Source organism: Tauraco erythrolophus, chromosome 2, assembly GCF_009769465.1.
Source record: "Tauraco erythrolophus isolate bTauEry1 chromosome 2, bTauEry1.pri, whole genome shotgun sequence".
In the NCBI taxonomy this organism is placed as follows: domain Eukaryota; kingdom Metazoa; phylum Chordata; class Aves; order Musophagiformes; family Musophagidae; genus Tauraco; species Tauraco erythrolophus.
The window spans coordinates 111,327,404-111,343,973 of NC_141466.1; positions in this window are offsets into that span (position 1 = coordinate 111,327,404).

Here is a 16,570-nt window from a genome sequence, read left to right on the forward strand (position 1 = left end):
TTCTTATCCTGCAGTCATTTCCTGAAGATTGCTACTGTCTTTCAAGATTGGAGCAATATCAGAAAGAGAAGGGTTTGTGAGCTGACTAAATGCTACTCTAATCTAGAGGCGGGAACACTGGCTAACGATGTGTAAGACTGAGCAATTCATTTAGTTTATGACCTTGATAGAGTCTGAACCATCAATTTTTTCTCCTGTTAAACATACTACAACAGCTAGGCTGTGGAGTAGTGATGCTACTGTATCAGTAGAACTTCCAGTTTGACTGAAAGAATTAAGTGTTCATTGGATCAGAGACTTTATGCACATTGGAGAGGAAGAAAAGCAACAGCTTTTCTGGAGTGATCTGATTCCAAGCCTGCCCCATTCAAGCTGATGTCCAGGCCAATGTTACAGGGCTCTGTGCTCATGCGTAGTTCCTCTCTGGCTCAGTGAATCTCTTGCTATAGAAAGTTAAGCTGCTAAGCAGATGCTTGGGAAGCTGGGGTTTTAAACTGGGCATGTTAACATCCTTACTGGTAACGCATTTAGATCTCTAGTTGCCCCCTGCCCCTATTCTAACCAAAAAGTCAGCCGTTTATATGAAGCTGATAATTATATTTTCGGCTATATTTTATACTGCATAAAAGAAGTAGAGGAGGAAACTAGTTGGATGATAGATAGGATCTTTTCTTTAAATATTATATGTTGAGGTTTTTTAAAAAAAACAAAAGTGGACTTCAAGACAAAAACCAGCCATCTTGACTGCCGGTTGCTTTCTTGTAGATTACTAGATCTACAAAGTGTTGAACTAGCCAAAAAGAGGAATCTGAAAGCGTGAAGGACAAATCATGACCCAATTTGGTGTTTAGATTCTTTGTTTTCTGTTGTGAGTATGAAACTGGAATTTTGCTGCATGTTCACAACTCAGACCTGTGAAATGAAGATTTGTTGTGCCTTTCAGCAAATTCAGATGGATGTACGTGGCCAGCCTGAAGCAGGCATATGGGGAAGGTAATTTTCTATTATTTGTGAACTCAAGAGCTGCTGCGAATATCCTTTTCGTTAGCACAATGCTCTGTAAGTACTGAGTTTTCATGTGACAGACAAGCGCCCAACTAGGACTGCAGGTTGCATGTTGCTGCATCAGGCGTAACAATGCACAAACTAGTGGTTGGAAGTGAGAGAAAAAGCATCCTTTAAAAAGGAAAATAATCCTGAGGATCACTTTTAAAAAGCATATGTTCAAGATCCTTAATATTAGAAGCTGAAACCTCGTGGATTTCCTAGTGGTATTATTAAGCAAAGACAGCCTGCTGACCTGTCAGAGCAATTAGTTAAGCGTGTGTCTCTTCATTAAGGCAGAGAAGCGGAAGGAAAGAGAGCTGAATTTTTGCCTCTAGCCAAACATATTTTTTCACTGTTTTAGCACTGTGTTAGAAGTTATGTAACACAAATTGTGTGATATAGATCATGTTGCTTCTCATTAGGCTATTGTCGATTGGGCTAATTTGGAAATGAGGCTGTCTTTCCAATGAGAAACTGCATCTGCCTTTCTGTTAAGAAATCGCCATAGATCCAAAACCCTGATTTGTCCCTGTAAAAGCCCCTTAGAAGAATTTGGCTATAGTCCTAAAACAGGTACATGTCTGAGTACAACACATTTCACAAATGACAATTAAATCACTTGCATGGTAGAAGAGGAGCATTCGGGAAGTGGAGAGATCAATTTATGAGTGTTACAATGTCATTATCTTCATGTGAATGTTCAACTGCTGTAACTGCAGGAATTGTATTTGATTTTGCTAAAGCCTTTTAGGAAATTGACTGAAAACATGTCAGAATATGCTGGTTTTGGCTGATAGACTTAATTTTCTTCACAGTAGCTGGTATGGGGCTGTGTTTTGGATTTGTGCTGAAAACAGTGTTGATGATAGATGTTTTAGTTGTTGCTGAGCCGTGCTTGCCCTGCATCAAGGCCTTTTCTGCTTCTCACCCCACCCCACCAGTGAGCAGGCTGGGGGTGCACAAGAAGTTGGGAGGGGACACAGCCAGGACAGCTGACCCCAACTGACCAAAGGGATATTCCATACCATATGACATCGTGCTCAGCATATAGAGCTGGGAGAAGAAGGAAGAGGAGGAGAAGGACATTCAGAGTGATGGTGTTTGTCTTCTCAAGTAATCATTACATGTGATGAAGTCCTGCTTTCCTGGAGATGGCTGAACACCTGCCTGCCAGTGCGAAGTGGTGAATTAATTCCTTGTTTTGTTTTGCTTGTGCGCATGCAAAAAAATGGCTTTTGCTTTACCTATTAAACTGTCTTTAAACTGTCTTTATCTCAACCCACAAGTTGTCTCACTTTGGCTCTTCTGATTCTCTCCCCCATCCCGCTGCAGGGGAGTGAGGGAGCGGCTGTGTGGGGCTTGGTTGCCAACTGGGGTTAAACCACGACACAGTCATAAAATAATGTTTTTTAAATTGTGTACTTAAAAATGTTAATTGCTTTTTTTTATCTCTAGAGAAAAGAAAACAAAAGTATAAACTTCTATTGAATGCAAACTCTTGTTAAGGTGTAAAATTTGTGAATCTTCTTTTTTCTTGGTTTTCTGTTTCAGCATTTTAACTTTTGCTGCTGTTTCCAGGACCTCATATATAATTAACAGTGGTGATTTTTTTTTTAATCTTACCTCTAAATTCAGGAAAATATGCAGTTGACCAGAGGAAGCCATATGCATAAGAGAGCAGAACCATCACATGTAAGTGGTCTTCAGACTCAATTCTACAATCCTTACAATCTTGATGATGAAAAAGATGTTTACAGTCTATCTGCTTTTCTCCACAGACACAAGAAAATGGGGAAAAATTGATTTTAAAGTAGGAAAGTTTAATACATTCCAGTCAATGCAAGGTCATGTTTTCTATTTCAGGTATCTAAGTATAAAGCCAAAATTTGTTTTACAGCACTTACTTTACCAACATAATTCTTGCAGAAGGCTGTGTGAGAGAAGGACAGTCCTTGCAGGCAGAAATTTCCTGGTTGCTTAAGATTTGAGGTGGCTACATCTTCAGCCAAGACTGCCCTCCTAAAAAAAAGAGAAAGATCCGTGCTTCTGTGTCTGACGGATGAAAAAAGCCTTCCAAAGACATTGCTCCACTTCTCCATAGGAAGAGATTTCTGGCCCTTGACACTCCAAATGGCAAAGGTTTCAAAAAGGGCTGCTACGGGGTGTTCATTTCTGGTCTGTTCTAGCACCTTAAATTGCCTGATTCTCATTTTGAGATCCCTAAGAAGTTCCCTGTACTGCGCAGCTGCAGGGCTGAGGACTACACCTGCGAAGTCTTTGTTTCTTTTGTACAGAAGATTCTTAAAAAATAATGCAGGCATCAAACCCACACGTGTATCAGTCTTTTCTTCAGCTGGAGGACAGGCAGCATTTATACCTCATAAAGGTTCCTGGTTTTACATATTCTACGTAGCCATTGTGTTGATGTTAACAGTCTCTACTTAGAATGTCACTATTACTTGTAATTATTTTTGTGTTTTATCCAGAGGCACTGGTGAAGTCAGTAAGGGTTTCAGACACTGACTCTTCTAAAACCAATCTACTTACTCAGCATGACAATATTTGGATTCTAGAGCCAGAATCTTCACTTTTATTGACTTTCCTCATGTGGGACAAGGGTTGTCACTGTAGATGTGCTTCAGATTTTCTTCACTTTTATTTATTGGTGTTCATTTTCAAGTGTCTTGAAACAGTGCCATGCCGGCCTGCTAGCTGGGCTGTTCTCTGGGCAGTGTGTGGAGGACACTCACAGTGGAGAGGGGAGTACTGGACGCTGCTGTGTGATGGCATCATGTTGCGTGGGAGCACACAGTTCTGCTCAGTGCTGGTAAAGCAGAGATTAACTCTTCTTGGCCCCTCAGCTGCTAAATGCATGTTTGGAATTGTATAACCAGGATATGGGCGGTCAAGCCTAGCAGCGAAGCTTGGACTGAACTAGTGGTGAAGGTGGAAATCAGGTGCCGAAACAAAGACTGACATGAAGCGAAGAGAGCTAAGGAGGTGCCTATCCACAGCGAAGGGAAGGATGGTGTCAGCATGGCAAGTGGCGGTTTGCTTGGTCAGGTGGACCAGGGAGCAGGAATGGTTGGAAGAGGAAAGGAGGTGAGCAAGGCTCGGGTGTGTAGAGGGTGTGTGTCAGGGCTGGAGCTGCAAGAGATGGGGCTGTGAATCGAGGCAGGAAGCTGGGTGGTTACACGTTCTCAAGGCATTTCTGTGCAGAGAGATTGAAAATGAACCTTAGTTGTGGGGTAGGGTCAACTTCCAATATTCATCACAGCCACTTGTAGCCTGGCCTGAGAAATGCCACACTCTCCAGTAGGCAACAGCTCATCACAATGACTTAAGGAAATCAAATCAAAATTGTAGCCTGAGCTAAACAGCAGATAGAGACCGTCTTCTACCTGTGCAGACCATAGACACAGAGAAGGCTGTGGTACGTCATCGTGAAGAGTTGGAGTGGGAACCTATCTCATTTTTCTGACCCTGTGTAAAGCTAAAGCATCTTCCCTTTGTTCTTGGACCATCTTGCATTAGGCACCTAGCTGACTGAAATCTCACTTTCCTCCAGGATCAGTATTGCAGAGCAGAATTGCTTCTCTACTGCACAAAATTGCTCTGACAGCTTATCACTGCTTGTTTACCAGCTGTCTGTTCTCGCTTTCTTTAGGGGCTAGATAATAAGTGCAGTGAAACTATCATACTTCATTGATGTGCTAACCCTCATAGCCTCTTTGCTGTTGAACTCCAAAAAGCAGCTGTTAATTGAGGTTTGTGTTCCAGAGATTATGAAGGATGGTGATTCTTCAGTCATAGCACGGACGATTACATGCACTGACTCATGAACAGTTATTTTTGACAGACCTACCTATATCACCTTGGCATAAATAGAAGGTGATGGCTAAATCCCTTGATTTTGTTAAGATTTCACTCATAGAAGTGTAGGACTGAAAGAAACCAGCTGAGTCACAGAGTGTAATCTTCTCTAGCTGCAGAAAACAAAGCAATAGACATTAAATTCAGACTCAGAGAATACCTGCTTCATCTGTCTTCACATACTGTGGGCCACAAGGTACTTCCCATTATGTTTCGAAAGCTTCAGATTTTTAGTAAAAGATTGAAAGACACACTGATAGTTGGACTGCAAGAAGATCATGAGAGAGATCAAGAGTGCCAGCAATGTCCTAGATCCTTTCAAAGGTAAAGACTGAGCTCCTCAAAATAGAAATCTTCCACTGTGTTTACGGTTGTGCCGTGTGATGGTCGATATTAACTCTCCATTCCTTGCGTTCATGTAAGGTAGAGCAGAGTATCAACCTCTTTCCAGTTTGCTCAAGAGATGTGACATAAACTTTCGTATCCCTCAGTTCTTTTTTATTCTTTTATTTTTGTTTAATAGACCTAAAGCTGTCTGATAAGAGTTTACTGCATCTCAGGTTGGGTGACTTTTAGGAGAATTAACTCTCTTCCAGCTCATGTTCATGTGTTAAGAAATGAGAGTCACAAACATCCTTACTAGGGGTGTGAGGTTTGCTATGTAATTAAGCGTGGAAGGGCACCAGAAAGCCAAATAGGTACATCGATCTAAACTTAATTGTAAAAAGTTTGGAAAAATGCCTGAACCTTTCAGACTTCTGTGAGAAGTATCTGCTCAGCCCTGGAAGTGCTTGTAGGCTGAGCTTACTTGAAACGCAAAGGCATGTAACTTGAGTTCTTCAACAACCAGTTAGAAAAAGTGAAGGCTCTTGGGCAGTGTGTCTGATGGAGCAGAAGGTCTGTGCTGAACCTCGGTCTGTGCTGAACCTCACTCTGTGCAACCCCACGTGCAAGTACTCTCTGTAAGTGGGCAAACTGTACCGTGTTGTGTGACCCATACAGCTACGCAAGCAGTCAGCTGGCATCTCCCTCATTGCGGGACTCTTCATCTGCTAAGTAGGGTGGCAGTGTTGGCTGTTCCTTCTAGGAGGACCTATTCTGGGAGCAGCTGCACTCCAGGCAGCCACTGTGACTTACCAGCCCCTTGGAGGATACTGAGAGCAGATACAACTTGAGCAGCTTGCTAGGACTTTTGTGGCACTGCTGAGAACCTGGCTCAGTCTCTTTTCTGGACTCAGCTTGGCCTTGTGGAGTCTGTCTTTGGAAGCAGTGGCGGCAGTGCTGGAGTCAGCCTTGTGCATCGGTGAAGGGGTAAGCAGCGTATGTGCTTATTTTAAGATTGCCAACAAGAGCAAAGTCCATATGATTTCTTTAATTTGAACACGTAGCTGGACCCAAGGGAAGACAGGCAGCGCAGCAGGCAAGGGAAAGCCGCTAGAGTAAATAAAAAAGATTAGCATGCTTTTCCCCTCTTTATTCTGTTGCATTTACCAACTGTAGAGAAACTGCAAATATGGATGACATGGCTAAATATTCTCCTTGCACGGTGAGCCGAAGAGTTCAGCTCCTGCACCTAGAGAGGTTAGACGTAGCACTGTGCTTCCAAAGCGTGCCTGCAGCTCTAGTGCTGCTGGAAATGCTTTGGAGCCTCGGTGCCCATGGCCCTGGCTGAGAGCTTCTGAGACCCAAAGGCCACAAGAGCTGCGAGCAGGGTGTGTGCGAGGCAGGTCCCAGCCGGGGCTTCTTTGGATGCTTTGAGTGTAGCAGGTTTCCTCCAGAGCAGCAGGAAGCTGAACTCTGAAATAAAAAGGGACAGCCTGGTACACTCCTTTTCCCATGGTATCTTGCTTCCACACAAAGCCTTACTTACTTTTGACGCAGTCAAAGTACACATACCTGTGCTACGTAACTAAAGCACTGCCATTAAAGCTTTTTTTTTTTCATTTGCTTTTCAAGAGGGCAACATAAAATTATCACTTCTTTATTTGCACAGGGATGTTAAAATATGATTTCATTTAACTTGGAAAAACCCACAACAACAACAACAACAAAAACCCTAAACCAAAAAACCTCTGTATTTGGGGTTTTTTTTTGTTACAGAAAAGGTTTCCCACACCTCATCTCCAAGCAGTAGAAAAGCTGCATTGCTGATCAACAAGTGGAGTCTTTTACTTAGTATGTGTAATTATGAAGGCATCTACCAGCATCTCTTTACTAAAAATGTATTTTCCTAAAAAGCTCTGTCAATTTTAGCATCCTTACAAGAGCCTTGGAATGCCAATGCTTGTCTTAGATTCCTTTGACCTTTCTGCAGCCCAAAAATAGCTGTTCCTACCCCACCGAACCCTCTACATACATAAATACATCTGATGCCAGCTACATTTGAATAAAATAGACTATATTTAATGCTATTAGTTAGCATCACAGATAGTTCCTGCCCTCCCTGGTCCCCCTGGGATTATTTGCCTTTTTGAAATGCAGTAAGTTTGGATAAAGTATGTGTCTCTGGCATGCTTATTCCAAAGGGGCCTCCCACAGATACTATTTAATAGATCTCTGCAATAGACGTCAGTGTATTTTATCTATGCATCTAGAGGGAACTGTCACAGTGAATTTGGAGCTGAATTAGAAGACATGAAGATATATTAAATTTTAAAGAGAGGAAAGAATGCCCACGGGTGAGTCTGAATACAGCCACACTTATACTAAGTTTATTCATTAAAAAATCCTGACATTTGGGCAGTATTTATAATAGACTTCAGATAATGCTTTTGGTTTTATTTAGGGTTTATCTGTGGTGTGTCAATCTGCATGTTCTCCCAAAAATTACAAAGTCCTGAAATTCTCCACAAAAATCACACAAAACAAGTGTGTTTTCAAAATTGATTCGATTCCTCCTGTCCTTCCTCAATTCCATTATGGAGTAGAGCAATATGGACATTGCATTTCCTTTATAGTGTGTCAATGTGTGTCTGTATATATATGTATGTATGTATATAAGCATATTTATGCTTGGATGTATAAGAAATCAACCTTTGTTTCAGAATGGCGTGGTTTGCATTTAGACTCAAATACTTTGTTTTGTCAGGCTCCCCTGCCCCAAACAAATGTCTGAAGGCATCTCAAGTTGGCAAGATGATCAGCTCTGACCACTTTATTTCCATTCCTGATTGCTTGCTTTTTCCCATGAGAAAATCCTTTTGAACGACATATTTAACTTGTGTAAGGGAATGGAAACTCCATTCCTGCAAAACATGAAGGATCTCTGGGTTGCCATTCTTATTTCATGCTCACCACAACCTATTACAGAAGTGTGCATGGTTTCTTTATTTTCTTCACTGGCTGGTTTCCACTGAAAAATGGAAGCCTCACTTTTGGTGCATCTTCTGGACTAAAAGTCTCCTAGCATCAGTGAAATGAAGCAAGATGGTACACAGTGACCCAGCCCTGATGAAGTTGTGATAATTAGCCTTTGAACCTTTAAAACTTAGGGGTTTATTTATCATAGAATGGCATAGACTGGAAGGGACCTTAGAGATCATCTAATCCAACCTCCCTGTCATGGGCAGGGACGCCTCTCAACTAGACCAGGCTACTCAAGGCTCCGTCCAACCTGGCCTTGAACACCTCCAGGGAGGGGGCATCCACAACATCTCACAACTTCTATTTATTTGCTTATTTTTCTTGGCTTAGTTTTCTTTCTCCTTTCTTTCTTCATCTTTAGTGACTGGAAAGTGAACTGATGTCAGGGACCTTAAAGGGAGCATTTTCTAAATGTCCAGCCTTGGTGCTCCCTGCTGCACTTCAAGTCCCTCTCTGTCACAAGGATGGTGCATCCCTTAGTGTATTTGAGTACTTGGTCACCTTTTCTGCAGATAGAATGTCTTTCCTAGACCTACAGCAGCTCTTAGTCCAGTTGCTCGTGTAGCCTTTCAGGGTGTAGTGCAGCCAAATGGGAAGCAGGCGATGGGATGGCATTTGGCCTCTCTGCTCGCCTTAGTGCGTAGTGAGATCATGGAAAGGAAAGATGGAAGAACAACTATCTTGCACACTGATTGTGCCTGTGCTGTCGCAGAAGCTTTTGATTAATGTATCACCTGGCTTTTCCGTAGATGCATGCCAAATATATAACCTCTTGAAGATGATATACTGAGGAAGAAAGATGCAAAATCAATTTGGGATATAGGACGTCCCAGGCTTACTGGGTTAGAGTGGATGTATTTATGTCTAATCCCGTTGGTGTCAGGAGTTCTGCTTCTCTGTTTTGAATCTTCACCCTGTATTGAAAGTAAAACTCTTGGCAGTCAGCAGTGCCAAGAAATAAATAACTAACCAAGAATCTCTCTTCACACCTGTCCCAAGAGAAGTTTTGTGCATGATTATTTTTGTTTCGGTTGCATTTGTGACTGGAACCAGTCCCTGCCAGTCGCATGGCTGAACAGCAGCCTGTGCTTTAGGGAGCCTTCCATCAATTGCATGGGACAAGCCCAAGCCAGGTGGGAACACAAGGGTGACAATAAGCACACAAAGGTTTCACGCAGATCAGCTTCTTGAAAATGCTGTGCACACTATCAGTCTCTGAGAAGGAGTAACTACCTTAGGCAAAATCTTGCAAGCTGCTGCTCTGCTTTAAGATGCCCTTGCAAATTCTGCAACAGTGACTAAACAAGTGGGAAAACAATCACCTAAGAAGTGAATCTCTAGGAGCCACTGTCAAGGCATGCATTTGTGACATCACAGAAATGATGCTTCATTCAACAAAGCGGTTCTTTCAGGGAGTCTTTTGTGAAGTCAGGGCAGGGTTTATCTGTAATAACCTGTGATTGCTAAATTGACACATGAATAGTCAAAATAACCAAGAAGCTGTCTGTGAACACGTGGGTATGTGATGACTGGGCAGCACACTCTGAGTGAGGGTGCTGCCATAATGGTGCTCCTAGGGTGGGCAGTACCGGTGAGGGGGAGAGAGGGGGCTCCTGTTTTCCAGAACATGGCTTCTTGGAAATGGTTTTCCTTCTTGTATGCCTTCCTTTTGGCCAGAAGTTCAGTATTTTTAACATCTTTCTTTTAATGTCCTTTTGATGGATCAGAACAAATGGAAGAAAGCACTCTTCATAGGTTACAAAAAAACAGGTGCACTTCCACTAAGTTTTGGAAGAGCATTAGGGAACCACTACGTTTTGGAAGTGCATTAGGGAAATCCTAACGCAGCTGCGTGTGATGGAGGTGACACCAGCAGGTGGTGGAGGTCACTGGGAGTCTCCAGTCTCTCTCGGTTTTCATCTCAGTGATAACAAGCTTGGGAAAACGTTGCTGAGGGTTGTTTCTGTAGCCAACTTGGTGGAGCAGGAAACTGCTTCAGAGCCAGGAGTCACTTGTAAAATACTCCGGTGGCTGCCCCACGAAGGGCTTGCAGTGCCTCGAGCACGTTAATCGTTAATTCAGCACCTGGCAGGCTCCAGGCCTCTTGCAAATCCCACGGGGAATGGAAAGTGGTCCTCTCGTTCTCGGAGAGGAGCAGAGTGAAACGGTAGGTGAAATGCATGATAATGACAGTCGTGCTCCTGTCAGCCTTTTGCAGTCAGAAAGCGGTGGCTCCCGGAGGGCTGCCAGGTGTTTTTCAGAGACAGGCAGGAGCCTGTGCATGCCATGCAGGGATCCTGCAGCTTCCAGAAGCTCCAGCATGCTGGCCAGCAGACAACACATAACCCAGGTCCAGGAGCCCTATGGTGGTGCTGGCCCAGAGACCCGAAGGCAGTAGTGGGTGAAGGCTGGCATCAGGGCTTTGCTAAGTTGAGTTCAGAACAGAGGTAACACATGAATCCTCCTGAGGACTATCTCTGCTTGGTGTTTGGCTGTGCTGTATGGACCTTGGGTTGTTGCTCCAGGGGATATATTTGTCTTGTCCTTGGCTTTGGGGTAGAGACACCTTTAGCTCCTCTTCCCTTCAGGTATGGATTGTAGCTGTCTCCTTTTCTGAATTGAAGGCTGGTGATAATGGTGTATTGTCTTTGCGGGTAGCTAGGGCTGATCCACATAGAGTTCCATTTTATTTCTTTGAGGAGGAGGGCAAAAGGCTTATCTGGGATTTAATGCTGCCTGCTGGAGCAAGAACTGGAATGGCTTCTCTGCAAGGCGTCCTATCCTCCTGACTTTACTGCAGCCCAAGCAGTCTGCTGTCATAACAAATAGGATTTACGCAGACATGTATGTATGGCAGCCTTCAGTTTGTGCGTAGCTGAGCAGCAGAGCCCATCCAGGTTAGACATCGGGAAAACGTTACTGAGTGACAAAGATGGGGAGAAGCCGGACTGGATTGTGCAGCCATCGGGAGAGGCTTGGCTATTGGAGATCTTTAAGGGCAAGTTGGGCAAACTTTGCCCAGAAATAACGTACATGGAGCTGGTCATGCCTTGGGGCAGGGATTAAATTGAATGATTTATCACAGTCCTTTCCAGTGCCCTTGTTCTGTTTCTTTTGCTTTGCTACTTCAGTCTGTAAATTCTTTCTGTATGTGCTAGTGCAGCAACTACCCTAGTGATGCCCTCTCCCAAGGGTGCTGGCAGCATAGACGTGTCATGACCTCCCTCTTCCCTGCTTATAAAAACATGTTTACCTGTGCTGATGAGCTCTCCGAAATAGAAGTGGTCTTTGGGGCATGTAGGTAAAAGGAATGCATAGGTATAGGACAGCTGGCAGGGCCTGGAAAGGTGCTTAAAACATTGTAGCCTATGGGTTCAGCCACTCACGTTACAGACCTGGCATTTTAAACCATTAAAACCAAATGCTAATTCCTACCTATGCTGGAATAAATAACTTTGAATAGAAAACTGTGGACGAAGAATAGACAGACTAAAGGTGATTTAGATTGTTACTGAACTCTGCTTGCGCCTTCTGGGAAAAACAAAGCACAAAATAAAACAACCTAGGACATGTGTAATCTGTGGACACAATGGAAAGCTGAATTAGCCTTGCATATCCAGAGAGCACAACAAACCTATGTGGTTTCACTTCAGTTTTCATTTATACTTGTCAAAACTCATAGCACAATATGGTACATTTTCACCCTCGATTCCACTGGAAATTGCTTTAGAGTGACTCATTCCTTATTTCTGTTCTTTTTGTGCTTCCTGACATGTTCCACCTTTCAGCAGCTCGTCATTTGAATACATACAGCCTTAATCACTGGCATTTTTAGTTATCTTCTTTGCACTGTTGAAGTTAAGGGTTTGTAAGCCCTAAGAAGCCATGCATCCAGCATTTCCAAGAGTGAGACCTGAAACTGAAGAATCATGCGGTGAGTAGGATTTGACTTGAGATCTCAGTGAGCTACAGCTATCTTTGCCTTTTGCCTTTCTTCAAGATATTTTTGTTCAACAATAGTGCAGGGATTTGTGCTGCTTCTTCAGAGCTCTGTTTTTTTTTGTGTGAGCTGTTTAGCCTGATAAACTTACCACACAGGAGCATCGCTGTTTCTGTTACCATGTTATTTATATACAGAAATGCAGCACTGGAAACGAACCACTTTAGCTGCGAGACCTGTTCCAGCTGAACTCCATGTCCAAGAAGTCCTGATGTGGTCTGCTGCCATGTACCTGCTCACTAGGATGTCTGTGTGGATAAATGAGAACTGTGTCCATCAGGGATTTCAGTGCAAATAAACTGACCTCTGCCTGGTTTTTACCATCTTACAAAACTCATAAACTTCTCGCAGATAAAAGAATTCAGCGTGAGCTCTCTAGCTCGTCTTAGGACTGTGCATGAACTTTAAGCTCCCATAAATATAACAAAACGTAGGTTTCCAGGAACGGGAATCGTTAATTTGAGGGACTGATGTCCTTTGCTGCATCCCGGAGGACAGATCCAGCTGAGGATCCTTCACTCTTGCCTGAAGAGGCTTTGCATTTGGCAACGCTGGATCCTAAATCTGTGCTAGCTCTACAGTTGTCAGCAAACTATTCTCCTACCCCTATCCTTTTCCAGATGTTCAAGAAGTAAAGCTGCATTTTACTCTTATTGTCAGCTGTTTGACAGTGCTGCTGCTTTTTAAATAAATACAAAAGTTAAGATCTTAAATCACTGATAGAGTATAAATATACTTTAAAACCACATTTAAATAGAGTTGCTGTTGCTCACCTGTCAGGGCTCTGTTGCTATTATTGGAGCTCAGAGCACCCTTGGCTGAAGGTTTCAAGGAGCTAGCTTTGCTTCCCTTCCTATTAGGTGTTTCGGTATTACTGGAAATGCAACTCTTTCGGCTGGGATCTTGGGAAAGAGCTCCCTCTCCTATGTGCTGCTTGTGGTGTGTCTACAAGCACAGCCCTGATTGTTTTACTGTGGAATTGCCTGCCCTAGGTGTCAGAGGAAGAAGTTTTGCTGTTGCTTCCAGAAAAAAAAGGATCAAGTCTTTAACAGTTAAAGATTGTATGTGCTTTCCTTATTTTACAGCATTTCAATTCATTCATCGAACCCTAGGAAAAATGTATAATAAAACTGGTGAAAGAGGCCACCCATATTAGGCAACCTGTAGCCTTACTAAATATACTTCTACTACTACTTACTTACCAAATATACTTCTCTGCTCCTTGCAAATCCAGAAAGCACCCAGTGAGGGGTTTCCAATGATGAGCTGGAAGAGAACGCAGAGCTCTGCATATCCACAAACAGGCATAGCAAACACATTATACTGCAATATATTTTACTCTCTTTTGTTGCTGCGGGGGGAAAAAAGTGCTGACTAAAAACTGTGTTTTAAGAGTTTCTGCATTTTCTGATGGTGAGTTTATTTTTTCCTGGTACTTGAGGCACAACTTAAATGATCCTTTTGTGAATCATCTTAACAAATTGGTTTCACTTCCAGTGAGAGTCTTTCTTAAAGCATCGTCTGCTTGGAGATGGATTTCAGTGTGGAGATGCCTTCTTGAAAACTTCCCACCTGGCTGCAGAGTCCAGCAGAGGAGTCTGGAGTTAGCAGGGCTGAACCACCCTCAAGAGATGCCCCCGTCTTTCTCCTAACTACAAAGAAAGCAAAGACAATCTGGTACATGATGTTGGGTGGGAGGAATCCAGGCTCCCACTTACAAACTGAGCAAGGGAATACACTTTCAGCTAACTGACAATATTTTTTTCTGAATCCACGTTCCTGAAATAAGTATCATATTCCCTTCTGATTTGGGTTTTGCATCGCACAGATCTCTGGAAAAATATTGTCCCTGTACAGATCTTATGACTTGCCAAACTTTATTTATTCTTTCCTGTCATATCACCAGGTCATATATTGATGTTCGATCTTCAAGTTTCTTTACAGCATGAGCTTACTTCTTCTAGTAGCCTAACAGAACTGAAATGAGTATGATGCATGTTTCAGACAATATCTTTTGTCTGATCAGCAGAGTAATGAGGCAGAAGGAATATGACGAGGAAGGCAGTCTTGTTTACTGTATTTTTTTTAGCAGACCAGTGTAACTAGAACACATTTGGGTTAGATGAGAGGAGTGGGATGGGATGGCTTTGCTTGCTTTTCTGTGCCATTATAGTTTGGGGAATGTCCTGAAAACTATTTTCAAGCAGAAGGAATGTTGTAAAATGGCTGCAGTGAGTCATTTTGTCATGAGCATCACTACCTGTGTTGCAGTAGTATTTATTCATTTGGTTTCCTCATTGCCTGTCTGTTCTCCCTACGCTAAACTGTCCGTGTGGTTTTACTTCATTTTGGCTCACCGGTACTTGTGTGGTTGTTCCTTGCCCTTGCTCTCTTTCCTAATAACACCCAGGAGTTACAGTAGCTGGTAACGCATGATTCTTGCTCAGGCTCCCGTTGGCTTCAACAAGACCTCGCTTCTGTGTGCTTTTCCTAAAGGCACAGCTACTCTGGTAAGTGCTAAGGTGATGAAGAGCAAGTGCCACAGTGCTGGGCTCTGCAGCCCTCTTAGGGGTGCCGAGCACATCCTCTCTCAGGATCTGGGGACCTGGAGCTTGCTGTGCCTCTGTGCAAGCGCTGAGAGATGTGCCCTCCCGCCTGCTTGTAAGACCCTAAAGCGATAAACGTGACTCTATCTGTGAGTGCAACCACGTGCAGAAGAAGAGAGGGAAAAGGCAGCGTGATTTATCACTCGGATATTTAAACAAGAAATGCTATGTCAGCATTTCAAATCTAGTGATTCTGCTACAGGATCAGCTTTTATCAAAAAAAGGGGCTGGAAACTGTTCTGAGAAAGAAATTCAAAATCAGGCTTTACATGAGGCCATAGACTTGGGATTTCCCAAAGTCAGGAACGAGCACGCAGCGTGGTGGTAGGTGTGGGTGTCAGTGCCAGTCTCCAGAAATTAAGAGTATGTTGGGCCAGCAATTGTCTACCGCTGTATCGCTGATGTGCCATGTGTAGGCAGCCCTTTCTTGAACTGCGCTGCTGGAAGAAAGAGCGGTCAGAGTGGCAGAGAGGTGTAATCATCTGGGTATGGGAAGGTGAAATAAATCAAAATATTATTTCATTTACATTACCCCTAGTCAGCCTTTTTAGGAAAAGAAAGTGAAGGCAGCAATTTAACCTTCATGCTTGTGTAGCTACATTAGTGCAGCATTACTGGGTTCCGTTAACTTATTAGAATTATACTAGAAATAATATTATTCCATCATTGTTACCACTGAAAATGAATTAATATATGAGATCAATTTTCCAGCTAACTGCATAAAGTGGTATACTATCTGAGGCAGATAGGACTGTAACTCAGATATTCAGAATGTGGAGACTCTTCTGAGGGTATGTGACCTAGGGAAGGTTCAACCATTTATGACTACTCCATCCTTTGATCTGAATAAGCAGCTCAGACCTTGTGCAAATGATTAGCATTTCCAAGAAGTGTGTATATTTACACTGCATTTCATGTGTAAGAGCTCAAGGCAACCGAAATGCTAAAAAGTTTGTTTACATCAGATTATTTTTACTTTTTTTAAAAAGGAATATATACATGACTTCATGTTGTGGTTTTCATTTTGATCAGCTCCTGATCTTTATGTTGTATGTATTTTGTACACCTCCACCTCTAAGCTCAGGTATGCAACCACAAAAAAAACCAAACAAACCAACCACAATTCCCAGGTGACAGTCACACACTTGAAAGAAGAGGTGATTGCTCTTAGAGGTCTGTCTATCAAAAGCAACACTGACTATATTCCTTCTACACAGGCTTTTGTATTAGATGGTTAAGTATCTTGAGAAGTAGCTCAGGGTAATAGAGATAAATGTATTGGAAGGGTGCTGGTGCACATTTTATCTGTCTATTTTCTGGACATAATTCTGTGACAGGAATCATGATTTCCTTCTTCTTCTGAATTTCCTCTTTGCAGTGGCTAACGCAGAAGAGCCGTTACTCTTGTTCACTTTTTATTTTGTTAATGGCTATCTCTTCGTTTGTGTTAGTGAAAGTAGATGGGTGGGATTTTACCTACAGGCAGCCTATAGCTTACAGGATTGGCATAATCGTTTAAGGGAGAGTAGTGGAGCAAAATGGATGAGGCCTTTGTTTAGACAGGGATTCTGTTCCTAAAGTGACCCCGCGCAGCCTTTCTGAACCTCCTGGATTTTCTCTCTGACGTGGGAGGATTTGGGAGGATTGATACTCGCTTTCCTCACAAAGTGGGAAGATAGAG